The sequence below is a fragment of the Falco peregrinus genome, chromosome W (assembly GCF_023634155.1).
Source record: "Falco peregrinus isolate bFalPer1 chromosome W, bFalPer1.pri, whole genome shotgun sequence".
NCBI classification, from domain to species: Eukaryota; Metazoa; Chordata; class Aves; order Falconiformes; family Falconidae; genus Falco; species Falco peregrinus.
The window spans coordinates 6,617,390-6,639,893 of NC_073743.1; the positions used below are offsets into that span (position 1 = coordinate 6,617,390).

General features: G+C 42.3%; 1 long non-coding RNA gene across 1 annotated transcript; it reads right to left on the minus strand.

Moving 5' to 3' along the window:
* Positions 1 to 3,528: 3,528 nt before the first annotated feature.
* LOC129783112 (uncharacterized) lies at positions 3,529 to 8,185 on the minus strand. Its single transcript, XR_008745088.1, has 3 exons — positions 8,078 to 8,185; positions 5,594 to 5,680; positions 3,529 to 5,483 (listed from the first exon to the last, which is right to left on the minus strand). It is a non-coding gene; the product is annotated as an uncharacterized LOC129783112 (long non-coding RNA).
* Between the last annotated feature and the right edge of the window lie 14,319 nt (positions 8,186 to 22,504).

Below are 22,504 nucleotides of genomic sequence, written 5' to 3' on the forward strand. Positions count from 1 at the left end.
GGGTCTGGGGTACGATTTGGGTAGGTGGTATATGAGTCGGTGGTCGCAATCTCCCCCTGCCGGAATTACCTTTTACTAAAGTTCACGGTTTCTTGGCAGGTAACTACAAGCTGTTCCAGTCGATTCTCCCCAGTTCCCATTAATCCTACATTCTGACATCTCAATATACTTTCTATATACAGAAGACTAGTTAGATACAAAGAAACCCTTCAAACCCTAAATTATTACTTAAGTTTCAACAATGATTCCAACCCATTCTTCTGGCCTTAGTACAAAATGTACAAAGGGTCTCACAACTGCTTTTACTAAATAATCATAACTTTCTTCAAAATATATTTTTATCCTCCTATATTTCTATTCTATAAAATAACCCTATAAAATAAGATAATCAAACAAATAAAATCAATTGATTTCAACTTTTTAACAAATCGACAACATCTGGACAGGACCAACTGTGAAAAATATACTCTACACTGCAACTGGGGAGCATGGTCTCACCTGGAGCCTCTGGCAGGAAACATCAGGAGAAACCCAAGGTCGACCATTATGGTTTTGGGGCCAGGGGTGTTGAGAATCAGAAGCCCACTACACCCTGACTGAAAAAGAGACACTAGCAGCATGTGAGGGCATTTGAGCTGCTTCAGAAGTTGTTGGTACAGAAGTGCATCTCCTTTTGGCACCGCAGATGACTGTGCTACACTGGACGTTCAAAGGAAACATCCTCTCTACACATCACACATCTAGCACTACATGGAGTAAGCGGGTAGTGTTGATTATGCGGCAAGCTTGACTGGGGAAACCCAACCGCCCAGGAATTTTGGAAGACACCATGGACTGGCCCGGGGGCAGAGATTTTGGAGCACTGCCTGAGGAGGTGGCTTGTGCCCAAGAGGCATCACCATAGAATGAGTTATCAGAAGATGAAAGGTGTTATGCTTTGTTTACTGATGGATCCTGTCTTGTGGTAGGAAACTACAGAAGTGGAAAGCTGCTGTGTGGAGTCCCACGTGACAAGTCATTGAGGCCACTGAAGAAGATGTGTCAAGCCAGTTCGCAGAAGTGAAAGCCATCCAACTAGCCCTAGAGATTGCTGAATGAGAAAAGTGGCCAGTACTCTATCGCTATACTGACTCCTGGATGGTGGGTAATGCCCTATGGGGGTGGCTACAGCAGTGGAAGAAGAATACTTGTCAGCACAGGGGTAAACCCATCTGGGCTGCTGCACTGTGGCAGGACATTGCTGCCTGGATAGAAAACATGGCTCTAAAGGTATGTCATGTAGATGCTCACATGCCCAAATGCCGTGCCACTGAAGAGCATCACCACCATGAACAGGTAGACAAGGCTGCCAAAACTGAAGTAGCCCAGGTGGACCTGGACTGGGAGTGTAAGGGTGAGCTATTTGTAGATTGATGGGCCCATGAAACATTGGGACATCTAGGGAGAGATGCAACATACAGATGGGCTTGTGATCGAGCAGTGGACCTGACCATGGAGGCCATCACACAGGTCACTCATGAATGTGAAACATGTGCTGCAATCAAGTGAGCCACACAAGTCTTCCTGGAATAGAGGGCAGTGGCTGGGTTTTTGATATGGTGAGGCCTGGCAAATTGACTGTATTGGACCACTGCCACAAACACATCAAGGCAAGTGCTACATACCATGGTGGAAGCAACTACTGGTGGCTAGAAATATACCCTGTAAACCATGCCACTTCCCAAAACACCATCTTAGGCCTTGAAAGGCAAATTTTGTGGCGACACGGTATCCCAGAAAGAATTGGATCAGTCAATGGGACTCATTTCCTAAATAACTTCATAAACTTGGACAAGAAACACATGGGATTGTCCTTCACTGAAGGACCTGGCTGTGCTTGGTGGGTAATACAGAAGGATGGGGAGACCTGGCGTGTGCCTCAAGGATATTTAACCTTGGGGGAAACTGTAATCTGTGATATGAGTTGTATGTTGTAGGAAGCAATGTAGTAGGAACAACCTGAACCGATGAAGCATGAGCTTCACAAGGAACCAGAAAAGTGTAGCAGTGACCCAAACCAAGCCATTATTGATGCCCAACAATCAAACATAATTCTTCTTCTGTCCTGGGTATCCATCTTAACAGATGGTGCCCAAGTCATAGCCTGTTCTTATGAACAACTGGAGGAGTGGAGGAAGCCCATAGAATGGAAGAATAATATCTATCTGTTAAAGGATAGGGGATGATAAATAATGAGAACGTATAAATCTGTATGTTGGGTATAAAGATGGTTTAAGTATGTAGTATAAGTTGTAAGTGTTGATGAGAAGGGATTTTGGTAATGAGGATTAAATACAGTGGAATGGTTAGAAAATATATATATACGTGTATGTATGAAGTTGTGTGGGACCTGAGCATGACACAAATGGTATGGAATAAAGGGTGGAGATTGTATTGGGTCTGGCTGGGAGGGTGTTAACTTTTCCCATATCAGCCCTCATAGTGCTGTGCTTTGTATCGGTAGCTAGAAAGGTATTGGTACACCAGTGTTTTGACTACTGCTGAACAGTGCTCAAAGCTGCCTCTTCAAACAACCCCCCAAAGGCCAGTAGGCTGGGGGTGGGCAAGATCTTGGGAGGAGACGTAACCAAGACAGCTGACCCAAAGTGACCAAAAGGATATTCCATACCATATGACTTCATGCTCAGCAGTAAAAGGTAAGAGAAAGGAGGAGGCGGGGAGGGCATTGGTTATTACATTTGTCTTCTGGAGCAACCGCTATGTGTACTGAGGCCTTACTTCCTAGGAAGTGGCTGGACATTGCCTCCCCTTTGCTTCCTTGTACAGCCTTTGCTTTTCTTTATTAAACTGCCCTTATCTCAGCCTTTAAGTTTTTTCCATCTTATTTTCTCCTTGCCTTGTCCAGCTGGGAAGGGGGAATGATAGAACAGATTGGTGGGCACCTGGCATCCAGCCAAGGTCAACCCACCACACATTAGCTCAAATTTATGCTTTAAACCTAGGAGAAGCACTTGGAATAGAATTGATCAATTTGATTTTTTCCTTATTCTTTCATTAAAATCTTTATTTGTTAAGAACCACTCATGGCTCAACTTCCAAAATAAGTTACAGCCCAAATCTGTCAGATTTATATAGTCATATACTGTATGAAGTGTTACAAATATAGTCAATAATAGAAGGGTTTTTAGGAATAATTAATTCTATACTATAAACATGAAAGTTTTGGCCTAAAACATTAATGAGAAATGTTACAAAACACATGTATATGGCATGTTGTGTTTTGAGAGGAAGCACTGAGGAATGTGGTTTAGTCACCTTGATAATTTTAAAAAAGTATATTTTTATATTTCAAGACTAGTCAAGAAGAGAATTTTATCCTATTGAAAATTCAGAATGAAGACCCATAAGATTACAGGGTTTAAATCAGCTGTCTGTAAAATATTTATGAATATAATGCAGTTAAACTTAATAGCATTAATAGCATTTGCCCCTTTGAATTAATTTTTATTTTATACAAATAAGCTCACATTCTCTACAGGAAAGTAAAATCATCAGAAGTTAAAAGGTGTTGTAGATATGTTGTCTGTATACATATTCACATTATGAATGTGCTTATGCTCAAGTATGGTTATGCCTTATCTCTTCCTACAGGGACATGCTCATTCTTTTTCTTGTCAGGCATGGTAAACCCTGGGTAAGCCCAGCCATAGGCCCATCCACCATTTCTTATGGAACTTAATGAGCAAGGGAAAGATTGAGTAAGTGTGAATCTGTATATAGACAAAAAATATACCTGAAGGTCTTCTGATTTACAGATAAATTGCCATTTTTTTTCCTTCAGGTATTTGTATGCACTTTTTGCACTGTATGCACATTTACTCTGCTGGAGACTTCAGGCAGTACTCCTTAACCTGAATGAGGAACTTCTGGTCTAGGATGGCTCTCAAGAACCAAACCACTTATTTTCAGTGACACAGTACTTGGTAGAAGCATGGATGAAGCTTAAGGTGGCTGTCTTTCATCTCTCTCATTCCCTAGAGATGATAATGTTTGCTCGAGTTCTGATAGAAGTTGCATAAATCACAAATTGGTTTGATTTTAGCACTCCTGTTGTACCACCTGCTAACCAGTGTGATAAATTTTCAGTAGAGCTATACCTAGAAACCTGTCTGCCATGAAGGCAAAAAGGGAAGAGGTCTTCCTAAATGGTCTGTTCAGTCTGAATAGAAAGGTAACATGATGTCTCAGTTGCAATGCAGTGGATCAGGGGCTTTTTTTAGGGGAAAACTTAAGGGGAATGATACTCTTGCTTAGGTAAAACATAAATTTGATGTACAAGGGTAAGCTTGTTAAGTGAGCTGTCTAGTCAACTTGCATTAACAGAATAAATAAACTGTGAGGATCACCAAATACTTAAATGTCTGCTAAGGTAACTTTGTGGTTAACTTTAAAAAGAGAAAATATAATGTTTTGTGTAAGGCTAGATTTACTTTAGCCATCATATTATTTATATGTATCAGTATTACCTCTAGGTTCTCATTTAGACCTGAAATCTTGCATTATTGAAAGAACTGTAAAACAAAAGCCTGAAAGACATATAGATACTTTCTCAGCTAAGGAAACTATCAAGGCAGTTATTTCAAACAATTGTATGCTCAAAGATTGAATGAAGTTAGAGCTATCTCCCAGAAGAGAACCCACAACACATCAAAGTCAGGGTTGACAGTTATTGGTGAGAACAACTATTGACAAGGCAGCAAGAAAAACATGCTAGATATGAGTGCGGCTTCCCTTCTATGTATAACACTTGGAGATGTGAATAAACGGATGTCAGGCTGACAGATGCAAATGTAGATGTCACACACTATGAAAGGAGTATTGTATTTAATGCCAAGGGCAGGAAAGCAACTTGCCAAATGACAACAATGTGTACTTCATTGGAAGAAGTGTTGAAACTAAAAGCAAGATGACACTTTAGCGAGGTAGTAATTATAGGAGTAAACAGGAAGGTGACTGTAATCTTCAACTTCAGAGTTAATCCTTCCTTAATAGTGAAATCTGATATTATGATGTTTAACTTTTTTAAAAGTGGAAACATGAAAAGATATCACCAGGAGTATGCACTAGAGTAAATGAGATATTAGTAAGAAAATGTAAGGTTATGCACGTTTATAAACAGAATATAAATAAGAAATTAAAGTTAAAAAAATTTATTGCTATGGGAGCGTGGAGGAAGGGAATACAACTTTCTTTGAAGCCCTTGGCTTTTTTCAAGATATATAATAAGATCTTTAATCTATTCTAGTGCAATGTAATATATCAGATAACCTTCTCCAGTTGTTCCAGGGGCACTGAGTCATAACAGATCTGGCTTGTCCAGTGTGAAGATAGAAATTGTTCCATTCCTGCTGCCAAAAATCTTGCTACATTTTTTATTCATGGAATTTGTGGTGCTGAGCAAGAATGCTATGCCAAGTGATCTGCTGCAGGAAGGTAAATAGATTCAGTGAGTTATTTTATAGAATGGTATAGGGCACAAGAAGACTTTGTCATTGTAATCCAAGATAGTTCACTTCCCCCTATCTGCACATACCCTTGCATGGGTGCCAATGGGGCAGCCAGCTGCGGATCTTGGATCCACAATTCGGATAATAGCACCTGCATTACATCAGCGAGTTTGCTAATGAACAAAACAAGAGATTGCATATGTTAATCAGTGCAAGTTTTATTATCCACCCCTGTGGTGCTTTCTCTTGAGCTTCACCCCTGAGCAGGGCTCTGCTGCATCAGGTCCCCATTTTGACTAGCGTCAGTGTCCCTGTGCTCCCACTGTGGTAATGCTATGCTTTCAATAAAATCAAAGTTTTCACTTGCTGAGTGTTGTGTCTTATCCCTGAGGGATCCACACCTGCTTTTCGCCCATAACAAATGGATTCCCAAGTTGGTCACAGCAAATTAAAAATTAATGAATTCTGAAACCTGTGGTCTCTTCTTGTTTGGACTCCCTTAGTAAGTCTGTACCCCTTTCACATGCAGCATATTTGTCTGATGGATGCATATTTCTAATTTCTTTTTCAATTCTTTCTGTTTCAGAAGTTAGATAGTTACACTGCTAAGTAAACCAAAATAAGGTCTTTACAAGCATATGATCTTTTTGAATTTTCAAGTACACTTATAGACCAAACTTCATGATTTAGTTGTCTAGTTTTATATGATAAAGAGATATATAGTTTAATGGTATCTTTTTAAAAATCAGATTTAGGTTGGCCTGTCCTTTGGGACTGTGTTTTAGTACCACCAATGTAATTGCTATATAGATTATTTACATTCATTTCAGACATAGCCTAAGATTATGAATAGCTAATTTTCTGTATTGCCGTTGCATTGTTTCAAAAGTATCACTGAAACTATGATTCTACCATGCTTCAAAAGTATAGAGGTGTTAATAAGCAGCAATTATGAAAGATTACTACTAGCTGCTCACAATGTAAATATTTCTTCATGATGCTGACATGTGACTGTAAAAGATGAGCACTCCATTCTGCTCTTCAGCATGCACACAAAGATTTGCCAGGTATATCTGAAAAACCAATTCACTTTTTTCAGTGTAAAAAATTCTAATAGCCTTTCAGTCTGTCATGCTATGTGCATATATATATTTGTGCTATGAATTGAGAAACGACTCTTGCAGAGTTTTTTCTGTTGGTTTGGCTGAACTGAACAATGCCTTGTTGGGAGTCGGGAAGGGGGGGGGGGCATGGGATGGGGATACCACCAGGTACCAGAGGCATGATCTTACTCCCATTTTATCAATAAGAATTTTACCACAGCAATAGAGGCTGGATAAGGCCTTTTGTGTGGAAAAAGTTCAGTCCTGATAAGTAGCTTCTTATCCTATAGAGAAGAAAGCAGCTCATAAAGATGTTGCTTATCAGCAGAGATTTATAAATACAGGCTTTAATAATATGCAAACCAGACATGCAAATCTGTAAATTTTTTCAAATCTGCATGAGAGCATTTTAAGTTGTGAGCTCAGACTTCTCATGCTTCAGACATTTCTATCTTGAGCCTAACTTCATATGACTGCTGACTGTCCTGGACGTGGTGCAATGCAAATGTTCCTGCACTTCCTGGTTTCCTAAACAGCATGTTTAATGGAAACTTGGGCAATTCTGCAGCACTGTGCCATGGAGACAGTCCTGACACAGCTGAAGATCCTATAGGGAAAAGAAAGGAGGTGGTCATGTAATTGAAGACTATATCATAAAGCATAGTCACCAGTGGGTGTAATTATGGTTGAATGTAATTATGCATCTCCTATCCTTATGTACCTTAATTATAGCACCTCCTAAATTTTGAGTGCTTGCCTTGGAACTCTGGTGAAGTCTAGTGTAGCTCTGCTGGCCTATGAAACACACTATGGCTGTATCAGCTGTGACCCTCTTATTGCTAAAGACAATTACTTGGTTAATGCAAACATCAGTGGGGTTTCTGTTTGTGTTTAACTTTTTTAAGCTAGTTAGTAAAGAAATTTGCCAGTAGAATTTGAAGAAAGTAAAGCTGTTACCAGAAGCTCTGGCTGTCTTGGTTTTTCTAGGGAATGAGAGCCATTAAGGAGGGCTCAGGGTAGCATCTAGGGAGCCCAGGAATTTTGGAAGCTTCTCAGAGCATTTGGAGCAGATAGTATCATTGTCCAAACTGAGTGTCAGAGCAAAACACGGTCCCCAGCAGCCACAGTACTTCCTGCTGGAGTCACGTGGCGTGACAGTTCCCTCCAGCACTCTCTGCCTGGATGATCTTCACTCTTGCCCCTACCTATCTTTATTTGTGGGGAAAAAACCTCAGTCTTCTCTGAAACGAGCTATGATAAAATGTGTCTCGTGTGCATATATCTCAAGGGCTCTCTATTGGAAGGAAGCTACCCAGACAGTTAGGTCTATGTCATTATGCTGAAAGCAGAGGTTCCATTCACAGCAATGTTTTGCCCTTAATGGAAGAACTTAGCCTAATCTTCATTGTTGGGGTCTGCAGCGGGTCTGAAGAAAAGTTAGTTGACTTCAAAGACTTAGCCGTGTACCTTTAAGACAGCCACAAATTGTCAGGTATGTAAACAGGGTGTGAAGAACCGGAACTTAGAACCGCAGCATACGGGCACCTACAGCAACAGCAAATAGCAAGCAAGAAGGACACAAAAACCTATCAGGGTCTAACACCTGCACTGTCTAAGATGTATAAATAATTTGTATAAACAATAAAGGCCATTTTGTCCGAACCCAGCCATGCAGACATAGTGTTTTTTCAGTCTGCCTCGACCTGCGTCACCACATTTGGTGACCCCGATGTGTCGATGTGATCCCAGTAAAGGGTACCAAAAAGAGACCCTGAGACTGTGCCGATGTGACCCCGGTAAGGGGTGTCAGGAGCAGATCCTGAGACTGACCAGCGGGTTGCTGGGGAGGCGGAGCCTGGTGAAGCGGAGTAGCACAGCGAGCAGCTGCAAGATCCCGGGAGAACTGACACCGGTAAGGTGAGCCACCAGGGACAGCATGGGGACTAAGTTATCTAAAGAAGATACCATGGTGCTATCAATGTGGAAATTAGTATTAGAGAAGCGTGGAATTACTTTAGATGGGCTTCGGTTAAAAAATATGTTATTGTGGGCCAAAACACATGGAGTGGAAGTGTCCCCTGCGACTGCTCTTAGTGTGTGGACCTGGGACAATTTAGGATCAACACTGTCAGAAGCTCTGGAAAAAGGGGACAAAGAGGCATCGGGGCTTTTGCTTGTATGGGGACTGCTTAGACATGCTGTAGGGGGCTTTAATCATCAAGGTGCGAGTGGGGGCTTGCAAAATCTGCAAGATGCAAATGGGGGCTTGCAAAATCATCAAGACACAAGTGGGGGCTTAAAAAGTCAGCAAAATGCAAATGAGGGTGTATCATTCAAACCTCCCCTGTATCCTCCTCCAGAATACAGACAAGAGGATGAGGGGATGGGGGAGGGGGAGAGTCTGTGTCCCTTACCAGATGCCACTCCCCAATGCCCCAAATCCCCTATGTAATGGATGCATATAAGTTTGTTAATTAAAACTTGATCTATGAATTTATCATTTTAACTGCATTTAACATTTAACTGAAGTCTTGCTTAAAGTTGCTTAAGCTAGCAGAAACACAAGGCTGCGGAGGAGTAAGAAAACCCCTTACATCCTGCTCTGCGAGTTCCTGTGGGACTGCACAAGATTGCAGAAGACAGCAGCGAGAGGGGTCAATGAAAGGGCAGAAGAGGAAGACTGTGGTCTTCATCCCACGACCACCAGGAGGCAGGAAAAGACCCCCTAGCAACAGGCAGCGCAGACGCAGAGGACTCCTAAAAGGGACACGTATACCGGAAGGAGAGTATAAAACCACGAACAAAGGAGGGTGTGGTGCGTGCCGTTGGTGGAGCAGGAGACTTCCTGGCCGCTCAGCGCTGTTTTGCTTACTTGTCGCTTGCTTTAATAAATCAAATTTTTTAATTGGGCAGGTAAACTATAACACCCTAAATCTCTCCAACTGCATCGACTTATACTCGATACCGATTCCGAGGACGACAAGCAGAGACCTCGGCGGACCGATCCCAGCCCCCCTGACCCCCCCCAACATTTGTGCCAGCCCACACTCCTGCCTCCTCCGGATGCTCCGGCCCTCCCGCCCGCCCCGTCGGCTGCTCCGGCCCTGCCTGCGCAGGGTGGAAGTGCCGAAAACCCGGATTCGGGTCCAGCTACGACAACGTTATCAGTCACAGGCAATGAAGAAGGTGGAGGTGGTAAAAATCCAGTTTCCAGTGGTACGGTAATGCTGCGCGACCCTCGGCGATTTTGGCAGGCTGTAAGAGATGGGGCATTAAGAGACGGGAACTGGGGTTTAGTAGAACAGATAGGCGGACCGCTCCTTGATCTTCCTACTCCTTCCACCGATGCGCCTCATGCATATCCTATTGTATTGGGAGATGCGGCTGCTGGTAATCCTCACGTTCATACACCATTTGCTTGGAAAGTAGTGCAGGACTTGCAAAAAACTGTTTCTCAGTACGGGGTTACTGTGTTCTGTCATGCAGAAAAGCTGTTTATAATCTACTGTATTACTGCAGTTGAAATGTATTTTGCTATTTAAAAAAAGAAAAAAGGGGGGGGGGGGGGGAATGAAGGGAATGACCCCAGAGGCACGATTAGAGAAAGCATGCTATGTTTTGAACTTTCTTAAAATCCCTGCTGACTATATGGTGCCTCCCATTGTGCGGCACTTTGTGTCAATTGGTGACAAGCAGCAAAAGCACAAAGGTGTCTTAGTACGCATGAAAGACCCTCGTACCAGGCATTGGTCAGGACCGCATGAATTGTTAACTTGGGGAAGAGGTTATGCTTGTGTTTCTACAGATGAAGGTCCGCGATGGGATACCTGCTCGCTGTGTGCGGCCTGAGCTTAGCGTGCCAGATTGTAGGAGCGCTGCTGCTGCCAGTCAACCCAACAACTAATGTGTGGCCTCCTTACTGAACCAGTCCTTGTTTGGTGTGCCCTTCCTTGAAGCTGACTTGCAGACATTGTTGCAAAAAAGTGAATGTATGTGGGGAATGAAGAATCTTACTGAAAGCCTTGATATTTGGGATAATTGATTACCTCTGTATAATGTTAACCCAAAAGAAGTTGATATTGTTTGCACTTTGAATGTCGATAGTTGTCTTTTATGTAGATGCTAATGTAGTGAAAAGCTATGATGGGACCATGACACCCGCATAAATCAACACGTGAACATGTTGATAAGCATAATGTGCTTAAAAGCAATATAACTTTGGATGAAGCATGTAATGATGTAGTTGATTTACGGAACTGATGGGAACGTATTGCAGCGGTTCTTCTCTTATCCAGAGCAACAGCAGGGAAAGCATTCAAGAGTTAAATCACCTTATTTGTTAGGCAGTTAAGAATGTGAGTCAAATTTGCCACTATTACATACAAAACAGAGCGACTATTGGCTTTTTGTTGTTGGCTCAAGAACGTGGCTGTGAGGATTTTGATGGTATGTGCTGCGTGGATTTTAGGCGCCCCATTGCAGCAACATGTTACCAAAATCTGAGAAAATGTCAGCCTTTTTGGCATCAATTCACTCAATTGGCAGTATTGTTTGTTTGCTATTGCCTTGGTTGCCGTCATGTTTGCAAGGGCCCTGCAGAACATGGCAAACCTGGTACTAGCTGTTCAAAAACAAAAAGGGGGAGTTGTTGGGGTCTGCAGTGGGTCTGCAGACAAGTAGTTGACTTCAAAGACTTAGCCGTGTACCTTTAAGACACCCACAAATTGTCAGGTATGTAAACAGGATGTGAAGAACCGGAACTTAGAACCGCAGCATACGGGCACCTACAGCAACAGCAAATAGCAAGCAAGAAGAAGGACACAAAAACCTATCAGGGTCTGACACCTGTACTGTCTTAGATGCATAAATAATTTGTATGAACAATAAAGGCCATTTTGTCCGAACCCAGCCATGCAGACATAGTGTTTTTTCAGTCTGCCTCGACCCGCGTCACCACGCTTCTATAGGGCATATTAAAAATATGACATCATAATCAAATAAGGATCATAAGGATTATGTAGTATTGATTTCTTTCCCATGCTTCTAGAAATATTAACATCTAGATATATTAATTTTTTCTGTGATTAGCGCTGATATATATAATTTTTAATTTTAACTAATATATTTCTTTTGTTTAATTAAAGTTTATTCAGTTCTGAAATTAATATTAACTTTCACTCTTGAACAAGTCTGCTGTCTACAGTGAGATTATACCTATCCTGTTTATTTAAAAGAAATAAGAACAGTAGATAAATCAGAGCTAAATTATGTCATATTGTCTTGGAATTTAAGGAGGAATTGGATTTGAAGATCAGGGCACTTTAATTACTTATGTCAGAATGTAGGACCTTAAGTATTTGCATTTATTTATTTATTTCCTTTTAATCTTGGCATTGCTTTTATGGCACAGGCTCAGTTTTCTAATTCTACATATCTAAAATAAAACACAGTTAATACTTGGGCACGCTTTATCTTCCCTAATTTCAAACAAAGAAAGATCAATTTGAGTTCATCGGGCTTTTCCATGCTAAGAGATACCTCACAACTAAACTATACTGTCCTCTACCCAGCAAAACCCTTAGTATACTAATAAAGGATAAAACTCAAATAATGGCCCTACCTTTTCTAGAAAATATATAAAAAAGAGGTTTTGGCAGCTAGCAAACTTGGGGGCAGGGGAAAGAAGAAAGTGTTGTTGATAATAAACTTAATACAGTGCTGCTGTTATTTTACTGACAAATTACATGTTTATTAACCACAACTAATTCCTGTATTGGGAAAGGGAAAGATGTACTCTGTTCTTGGGATACTTATGCTGTAGAGCCTGCCTTGCTCTCCTTGGATCCTTCCACTTACTGAAACAAACCATGTTATTGAGTATCAAACTTTGATAGTGTGTATACATGGAGACAATGGTATGAGGCTAAGACATCTTGTGCCATCCTCTTGTCCTCATTCAGCCTCTTATTATTTTACTAATGTCCTCACACCTGGGATTAAAGGGCCATCTGTTGGGAGAAGGGTTCGCCGGAGTCAAGAAATTACTCAATATGAGTTATGCATCTTGCTCAACTTTATTAGTTTCTAATACTATTTATATAGACTCGATACACATGCATATTCCCAAAGCAAAAATATAATTGGTTATTAGCCTCTAAGCACACGCTGTTCTCACACCCCTAATTATCATGACTAAAATAAGCATTCTATCCATGCAGCTATTTGTGTTACTATGTTTCAGCCTTGCAGTTTGCTACTCCCTATATTCCCATACCGCTCCCTATCTCCCTTGGCCTTGCACCTGCCTTCCCAACAGCTGCAGCTTGTTACAGCCACGGCCTGTTGGCACAACAAAGTTACTTGGTCTCAGGATTCAAGAATAGCTCAAGGCTACCTTTCTTGTTATCTTCAGCACAGCAACTTCAGCACAATTCTAATTCCAGGCCTATTCTAATACCAGGCCTGGATTGTGCAGATCTTTAGAGATTCTGTGGCCACGCTTCTGCAGCCATTCTTCTATAGCCATCATGTTACTCCTGTTTTCTGTGTGGCTGCACATTAGCTACAGATTGCTTTGTCAGGTGGGACATGTCTGTCTGGCTGTATTGGGTCTGGTTGAGATGGAGTTAACTTCCCCACAGCAGCCCTCACAGTGCTGTGCTTTGTATTGGTAGCCAGAAAGGTGGTGATAACACACCAGTGTTTTGGCTACTGCTGAGCAGTGCTCACACAGCATCAAGGCTGTCCCTCCAACCTTTCCCCCTCACCAGTAGGCTGGGGGTGGCAAGATCTTGGGAGGGGACATAGCCAGGACAGCTGACCCAAAGTGACCAAAGGGATATTCCACACCATACCATATCTGCTCAGATATAAAAGCTAAGAGAAAGGAGGAGGAAGGGGGGGAGGGCATTCATTATTTATGACACTTGTCTTCTAGAGCAACCGCTAAGTGTACTGAAGCCCTGCTTCTTGGGAAGTGGCCAAACATCGCCTGCTGATGGGAAGTAGAGAATAACATCTCTTGTTTTCCTTTTCTTCCACGTGCATGACCTTTGCTGTTCCTTCATTAAACTGCCTTTATCTTGACCCACGAGTTTTTTTCATCATATTTTCTCCCCACCCATCCCCCCTTCTGCTGAGGAGGGAAGTGATAGAGCAGCTTGGTGGGTACCTGGTGTCCAGCCAAGGTCATCCTACCACACTGACATGTTCCAAATCTGTAAGCATTGGACTAAAGCAGAGGAGGTGTCTCACTTGTCTTGGTCATCATGCTTTAAAGAAATCTTCTGGGAAGAGAAACATGGGAAAACTGATTCTTTATAAATCTCCACAGCTGCAAAGACAAAAAGGCTTCTCTGCATCCGAGCAGACCAGCTACAGAGACTGATGTCCCATGTCCTGAAAACTCAGAGTTCTCTTCAGTTGGAAAACAAGTAGGCTAAATAAGAGCATATTATGTTATTTATGTCCTTGCAGAGAGATGGCTGTCATCCAAATTTCCCTCATAGACAAATTTAGCAGAACTTTTGGACCCAGCATCTATGGTAAACTGTAGAGGGATTTTTAAAGGACCAAGGACATATGTTACCATTGTCCAGGCTGGACAACCCAGGCCTGTTAGTTGAAGCTGCAGAGCAACTTTAAATTGTCCTGGGAACAAGCAGTGGGAGAAAGAAAACAAGCTATGCACAAACAAGAAGCCAGGTGCAGAGCAAGTCCTGGGAACCATGGAATCAACACACTCTCATCGGCACACTCTGATCAGGCGCCTGCAGCATGCTCACCGATCAGCGACACGGACGCCCACGTGGCCAGAAACTTTTATCCAATCACCTGTGTGTAAAGTTGGGTGAACGGTCGGTTTAAGTTATAAATATGACCTGTTTGTTTAATAAAGTAGAGCATGGCATTGGTATGATTGTCGTGACTTGGCCGACTCTCCACGGGGGACCCTCTTCAATTAAGTACCTCAACCTTTTCCTCATCCTTTGTCACTATGTTTCCCTCCTGCATCCAATAAAGGATGCACATTCTCCTTAGCCCTCCTTTTGTTGTTAATGTATTTATAGAAACATTTTTTATTGCCTTTTATGGTAGTAACCAAATTAAGTTCTATTTGGGCTTTGGCCCTTCTAATTTTCTCCTTGAATTACCTCATGACATCTTTCTAGTCCTCCTGAGCTGCCTGCCCCTTCTTCCAAAGGTCATAAACTCCCTTTTTTTTTTTCTTTTTTCCTGAGTTCCAGCCAAAGCACTCTGTTCAACTAGGCTGGTCTTCTTCCCCATGGGCTCATCTTTTGGCACGTAGAGACAGCCTGCTCCTGTGCCATTAAGATGACAAGTATGAGAACTTCAGCCCCTCAAGTAAAAAGCACTGACAATAGATTTAGAATTTCTCACCATAGAGCACTGTAATGGTGCTATAATAAAATTACTAATATTTTATCTCATGAGAACAATTGATCATTCCTGTCTCATACCCAATAATGCATCTTTATCAAAATTAATATGAATGCCTCTGTAATTGATGTCTTCTGTGGTGACGCAAGTCAAGGTGGACTGAAAAAAACACTATGTCTGCATGGCTGGGTTCGGACAAAATGGCCTTTATTGTTCATACAAATTATTTATACATCTAAGACAGTGCAGGTGTCAGACCCTGATAGGTTTTTGTGTTCTTCTTGCTTGCTATTTGCTGTTGCTGTAGGTGCCCGTATGCTGCGGTTCTAAGTTCCGGTTCTTCACATCCTGTTTCCATACCTGACAATTTGTGGCTGTCTTAAAGGTACACGGCTAAGTCTTTGAAGTCAACTACTTGTCTGCAGACCCACTGCAGACCCCAACAATTCCCCCTTTTTGTTTTTGAACAGCTAGTACCAGGTTTGCCATGTTCTGCAGGGCCCTTGCAAACATGACAGCAACCAAGGCAATAGCAAACAAACAATACTGCCAATTGAGTGAATTGATGCCAAAAAAGGCTGAAATTTTCACAGATTTTGGTAACATGTTGCTGCAATGGGGCGCCTAAAATCCACGCAGCACATACCATCAAAATCCTCACAGCCACGTTCTTGAGCCAACAACAAAAAGCCAATAGTCGCTCTGTTTTGTATGTAATAGTGGCAAATTTGACTCACATTCTTAACTGCCTAACAAATAAGGTGATTTAACTCTTGAATGCTTTCCCTGCTGTTGCTCTGGATAAGAGAAGAACCGCTGCAATACGTTCCCATCAGTTCCATAAATCAACTACATCATTACATGCTTCATCCAAAGTTATATTGCTTTTAAGCACATTATGCTTATCAACATGTTCACGTGTTGATTTATGCGGGTGTCATGGTCCCATCATAGCTTTTCACTACATTAGCATCTACATAAAGACAACTATCGACATTCAAAGTGCAAACAATATCAACTTCTTTTGGGTTAACATTATACAGAGGTAATCAATTATCCCAAATATCAAGGCTTTCAGTAAGATTCTTCATTCCCCACATACATTCACTTTTTTGCAACAATGTCTGCAAGTCAGCTTCAAGGAAGGGCACACCAAACAAGGACTGGTTCAGTAAGGAGGCCACACATTAGTTGTTGGGTTGACTGGCAGCAGCAGCGCTCCTACAATCTGGCACGCTAAGCTCAGGCCGCACACAGCGAGCAGGTATCCATCGCGGACCTTCATCTGTAGAGACACAAGCATAACCTCTCCCCCAAGCTAACAATTCATGTGGTCCTGACCAATGCCTGGTACGAGGGTCTTTCATGCGTACTAAGACACCTTTGTGCTTTTGCTGCTTGTCACCAATTGACACAAAATGTCGCACAATGGGAGGCACCACATAGTCAGCAGGGATTTTAAGAAAGTTCAAAACATAGCATGCTTTCTCTAATCGTGCCTCTGGGGTCTATTCCTTCATTCCCATTTATTTATTTATTTATTTATTTAAGTTAGTGCCACTTTATTAATAGACTCACACCAATTTATACCCCCAGCTAAAAATACACACGCTACACAGGCTTTGTTATGTAAAAGGTGAGAGGTTAAAACTACTTGTTCACACGCTCCCATCTCCCCTATGATTGGTCCCGGTGTGGTGCCCACACGCTGCTCCCCCCTTGTGCAGGCATCCTGGTTTTTCTCATCTTTCTGTCCAGCTCTCTTATCTCTCTGCGAATACAGTTTCTTTGTCTCCCTTGGCCTTGCATATGTCCTTCACAACACTTGCAGCTTGTTACAGCTTCGGCCTGCTTGGCCTTCTATTACAACAAAGTTACTTGGTCTGGATTGCTCATAATATGTCCGTTGTCTTCCAGCCATTCCACAAATCCCCCTTTTTGTTTTTGAGCAATCCAGACCCCTTTTATTATTCTGTTCATAATTCTCATAAAGCAATTCCACACACAGCCCAATATCATTAAAAAGATTACAATGGCAATTAATACCGTTATCCCGTGCAGAAAAAAATCTTTTAACCATCCAGTAATTCCTAAACTCTGTAGCCAGTCCGTTAACCCGTTCTCAATCTTTATAGCCTGTACATTTTCTCTTAACTCAGCAAGCCGCTTATGAATACAGTTTGAGTGATCAGTCAAATTCATACAACACTTTCCTTAGCACTGTTCACTATAGGCTACTCTTTACTGTTTGTGCTGTTTCCTTATCTTCTAGAGGTGAGATCACATTCCTCCTTTGTTTCTGTCTCATCCTAGTTTCTACTCATACTCCCTTAAAGTTATTTAACTCTTTGCTGCAGGATCTCAGCTGCACATCGTCAAAGCAAGGCCAAAACTGCACATTATCAATGTCAAAACAATCCACTGTCTCTGTTCCGTACAATTCTACAATTCTTTTTTTTTTAAACACCAAAATACATTTCAACTGCAGTAATACAGTAGATTATAAACAGCTTTTCTGCATGACAGAACACAGTAACCCCGTACTGAGAAACAGTTTTTTGCAAGTCCTGCACTACTTTCCAAGCAAATGGTGTATGAACGTGAGGATTACCAGCAGCCGCATCTCCCAGTACAATAGGATATGCGTGCGGTGCATGGTGGAAGGAGTAGGAAGATCAAGGAGCGGTCCGCCTATCTGTTCTACTAAACCCCAGTTCCCGTCTCTTAATGCCCCATCTCTTACAGCCTGCCAAAATCGCCGAGGGTCGCGCGTCATTACCGTACCACTGGAAACTGGATTTTTACCACCTCCACCTTCTTCATTGCCTGTGACTGATAACGTTGTCGTAGCTGGACCCGAATCCGGGTTTTCGGCACTTCCACCCTGCGCAGGCAGGGCCGGAGCAGCCGACGGGGCGGGCGGGAGGGCCGGAGCATCCGGAGGAGGCAGGAGTGTGGGCTGGCACAAATGTTGGGGGGGGTCAGGGGGGCTGGGATCGGTCCGCCGAGGTCTCTGCTTGTCGTCCTCGGAATCGGTATCGAGTATAAGTCGATGCAGTTGGAGAGATTTAGGGGATTCGGGGCATTGGGGAGTGGCGTCTGGTAAGGGACACAGACTCTCCCCCTCCCCCACCCCCTCATCCTCTTGTCTGTCCTCTTCTGGAGGGGGATACGTGGGAGGACTTTTTAAGCCCCCGCTTGCGTCTTGTGGACTTTGCAAGCTCCCACTCGCATTTTGCTGATTTTGCAAGCCCCCATTTGCGTCTTGCGGATTTTGCAAGCCCCCTACAGCATATCTAAGCAGTCCCCATGTAAGCAAAAGCCCCGGCGCCTTTTTGTCCCCTTTCTCCAGAGCTTCTGACAGTGTTGATCCTAAATTGTCCCAGGTCCACACACTAAGAGCAGTCGCAGGGGACACTTCCACTCCATGTGTTTTGGCCCACAATAACATATTTTTTAACCGAAGCCCATCTAAAGTAATTCCACGCTTCTCTAATACTAATTTCCACATTGATAGCACCATGGTATCTTCTTTAGATAACTTAGTCCCCATGCTGTCCCTGGTGGCTCACCTTACCGGTGTCAGTTCTCCCGGGATCTTGCAGCTGCTCGCTGTGCTACTCCGCTTCACCAGGCTCCGCCTCCCCAGCAACCCGCTGGTCAGTCTCAGGATCTGCTCCTGACACCCCTTACCGGGGTCACATCGGCACAGTCTCAGGGTCTCTTTTTGGTACCCTTTACTGGGATCACATCGACACATCGGGGTCACCAAATGTGGTGACGCAGGTCGAGGCGGACTGAAAAAACACTATGTCTGCATGGCTGGGTTCGGACAAAATGGCCTTTATTGTTTATACAAATTATTTATACATCTTAGACAGTGCAGGTGTTAGACCCTGATAGGTTTTTGTGTCCTTCTTGCTTGCTATTTGCTGTTGCTGTAGGTGCCCGTATGCTGCGGTTCTAAGTTCCGGTTCTTCACACCCTGTTTACATACCTGACAATTTGTGGCTGTCTTAAAGGTACACGGCTAAGTCTTTGAAGTCAACTAACTTGTCTGCAGACCCACTGCAGACCCCAACAAAAAACAATTGGTGAGACAGCGACATTATGTTTGTCCCTTTCAAGAGTCCAGTGGTCTGAACAGTGTATATTTTTTTTTTCAGCATAACAAGGTTTTATTACTGCTTTTCCCTATTCTTACTACTGTTGTTTGTTATGTTTGTGTGTTTCTACTTTTCCAAGATTAGATTGAAAGGCCTCCAGGCTTCTTCTCATTAAGTGCTCAGGTAGTGACTTGAACAGTGGATTTTAAGGTGCTTTGAATCAGTACTTCCGGACATCACTGCAATATAAATATCAAATAATAATTTCTGAAAGTAATAACTGCCTGAAAGACATAACATTGTTTTTAACTAGATTTTGAAACTTCTGGCATGATCACTGCCTGGAATGTACAAATGGAGGCAACTGAAATGAGCAGTTAGGAAAATAAGAGAGATCTGCAGGAGTGCAGCTAATTGTTAGGAGCAGAGAAATTTAAAATGCCCACAGCAACACTGCAAGTTATACTCTCTCACCTTAGAACCAGAAACAAGCTATATCTTGTGCAAGTTTTCACAGTAGCAGCATATTAACCACAGAAAACAAGTAGATTTACTGGCCGATGTTCCTTTTTCAAGATTGCCAGCCTGAGTAGTCCGTAAGATGGGCAAACTGAATACCTGTCCTGGTACCCTTGGATGTATCCAGCCAACACTCAGGCTCTTGATTAGGCACTCAGGCAAAGCTGAAGGTAGAGAAGGAATTGAAAAAGAGTACAGTTGTTTCTCTCCTTTAATAAAATACTGATACACCTATATCAGTGGTTTTCAGATGGAGGTGGCTGCTACTCATAAATAATTGTGCAAATTGGTAGGATGGGGCAACCAATGTTTGAAACTGTTTTAAAATTTCTCCTTCATACCAGTATGTCAGCCTGTTCATGAACTGCTCGTGGGAAGGTGTTTGAGAGAACTGTGCCACTAAACCTACTCTGTATCTAAAAGATACACATCTTTATCACCTGAACTTCTCCACTGATTTCCATCGCTTATTCAATATTTACTGCCCTTCCCGTACTAGAATATGAATATCATCATTCTAGATAACGTGGCTGACTAAAAGTGACAATACAAATTACCCTGTATAGGAAACCACAAATCAACACACTCTTCACAAAATCAGCCAGCATGCAACACACTAGAAAAAGTCTCTAGAACTGCCCTGCAAGAATCAGGCTGTGTGTTTGAATTATCCACCTGAATACCATCTATGAATCTAACAACGCAGAAACAAAACCCTTACTGACAGTATGTTCCTGTCTATTACATACTATTCAATGCTGGTATGTATACAGAAAATTGTTAAATAATTATAGCATCTACTAAAACACATCCTTGAAGAATTCTTCCTTGAGCCCTTTTCCACTTCTCTTTTCAAACAATGCTTCCAGTATTAAACTCACAATCCAAAAGCAAATTTCCCCTGTACTAACAAACACCCATCAGAAACAAACCTTGCTGGAGCAGCAAATGCAAAATTCACAAATACTAATGTATTTAACATAATTGATTTCAGTGCCCCAAAGAACTATTAATTTCCATGAGTCTTGTTCATACACTTTTTAAAATGTGATATATTGCACTAAACACATCACATACCCTCAATGAGAATTGTGTGCATGAAACTAATCAGCCACTATTCATGAACTCACACAGATACCTGATCAAGGACAGAACACAGAAAAGGATAGGAGAATATTTTTGTCATAAAGAAAATATTCCATCTCTTGCACAGTCCAGATGCTCACAGGGGACCTACAAGTCATATTTAAAAAAATAATCCTGGGAACTAAATTCTTAACAGTGGAAAAACAAACTGTGGACTCACTAGCAACATTGTTTTAAAAGCTTACAGTTTTCTTGCTGATTCGTCCCTGTACATTCATGTTAGCAACTGTTTTCTCTCCAGTGGTTTAATTGATTAAAATAATTTTATTATACTAAGAAAAAATGTCCCACTTGTATTTAGTTTGGATTTTGCTACTTGTCAGATCTTATTAATGGATGTCAGTCAAGTCTAAAAGTTTGTTTGTTTTCTCCAGTTCCATCAGTTTGTCTAATTAAAGATAGCACCTCTTCTACAAACCTTGTCTCATATCACACAGTATAATAGCCACAGCATCATAACTGCACTCTCAAAATGCACAGAAATGAGATAAACTTTCAATTGAAACACTTCTCCTACTTTTACAGCAAATGAAATAGATATAGGAGGAAGAGAAAAATAATACAATAAATTTTAACTTCAGATAAAGACAGATCACTATATAAACGTTGAAAAGCAGTGCATTAAGGGCTTCATAACAGCAACTGTATTTTGCACTGGATGTCTTTCCATTAACTGATAGGTTTCTGTGCCATCTGCATTAAGATTTAAGTGCATTTGCCTCACCAACAGTAAAGAACAAGGCTATCTTTTTTTCTTGCTTAAATCTTTTCTATGCAGATTCAAAGAGGGGCTGTAGTGGGTTTGTGTGGCAAGGGTTTGGTACCAGGGGGGCTACAGGGGTGGCATCTGTAAGAAGATGCTAGAAGCATTGCCTATGCCCAATGGAACCAATGCCAGCTGACTCCAAGACAGACCCACCACTGGCCAAGGCTGAACCAATCAGCAATGGTGGTAGTGTCTCTGAGATAACATATTTAAGAAGAAAAATATATATATATATCTGTGCAACAATTGCAGCTGGAGAGAGGAGTGAAAATATGTAAGAGCAACAACTCTGCAGACACCAAGGTCAGTGAAGAAGGAGGGGGAGGAAGTGCTCCAGGCACCGGAGCAGAGATTCCCCTGCAGCCCATGGTGAAGACCATGGTGAGGCAAACTGTCTCCCTGCAGCCCATGTTGGTCCATGATGGAGCAGATATCCACCTGCAGCCCATGGAGGTCCCCACGCCAGAGCAGGTGGATGCCTGAAGGAGGCTGTGACCTGTGGGAAGCCCATGCTGAAGCAGGGTTGCTGGCAAGACTTGTGATCCTGTGGGGGACCCATGCTGGAGCAGTCTGTTCCTTCTGAAGGACTGCACCCTGTGGAAGGGACCCATGCTGAAGCAGTTTGTGAAGAACTGCAGACCATGGGAAGGACTCACATTGGAGAAGTTCATGGAGGACTGCCTCCCATGGGAGGGATCTCCACACTGGAGCAGGGGAAGAATGTGAGGAGGAATGAGCAGCAGAGACAACATGTGATGAACTGACCATAACCCCATTCTCTGTCCCCCTGTGCGGCTCAGGGGGAGGAGGTAGAGAAATCGTGAGTGAAGTTGAGCCCAGGAAGAAGGGAGGGGTGGGAGGAAAGTATTTTTAAGTTTTGATTTTAGTTCTCATTATCTTACTCTGGTTTGAATGGTAATAAATTAAATTTATTTCCCCAAGTTGAGTCTGTTTTGC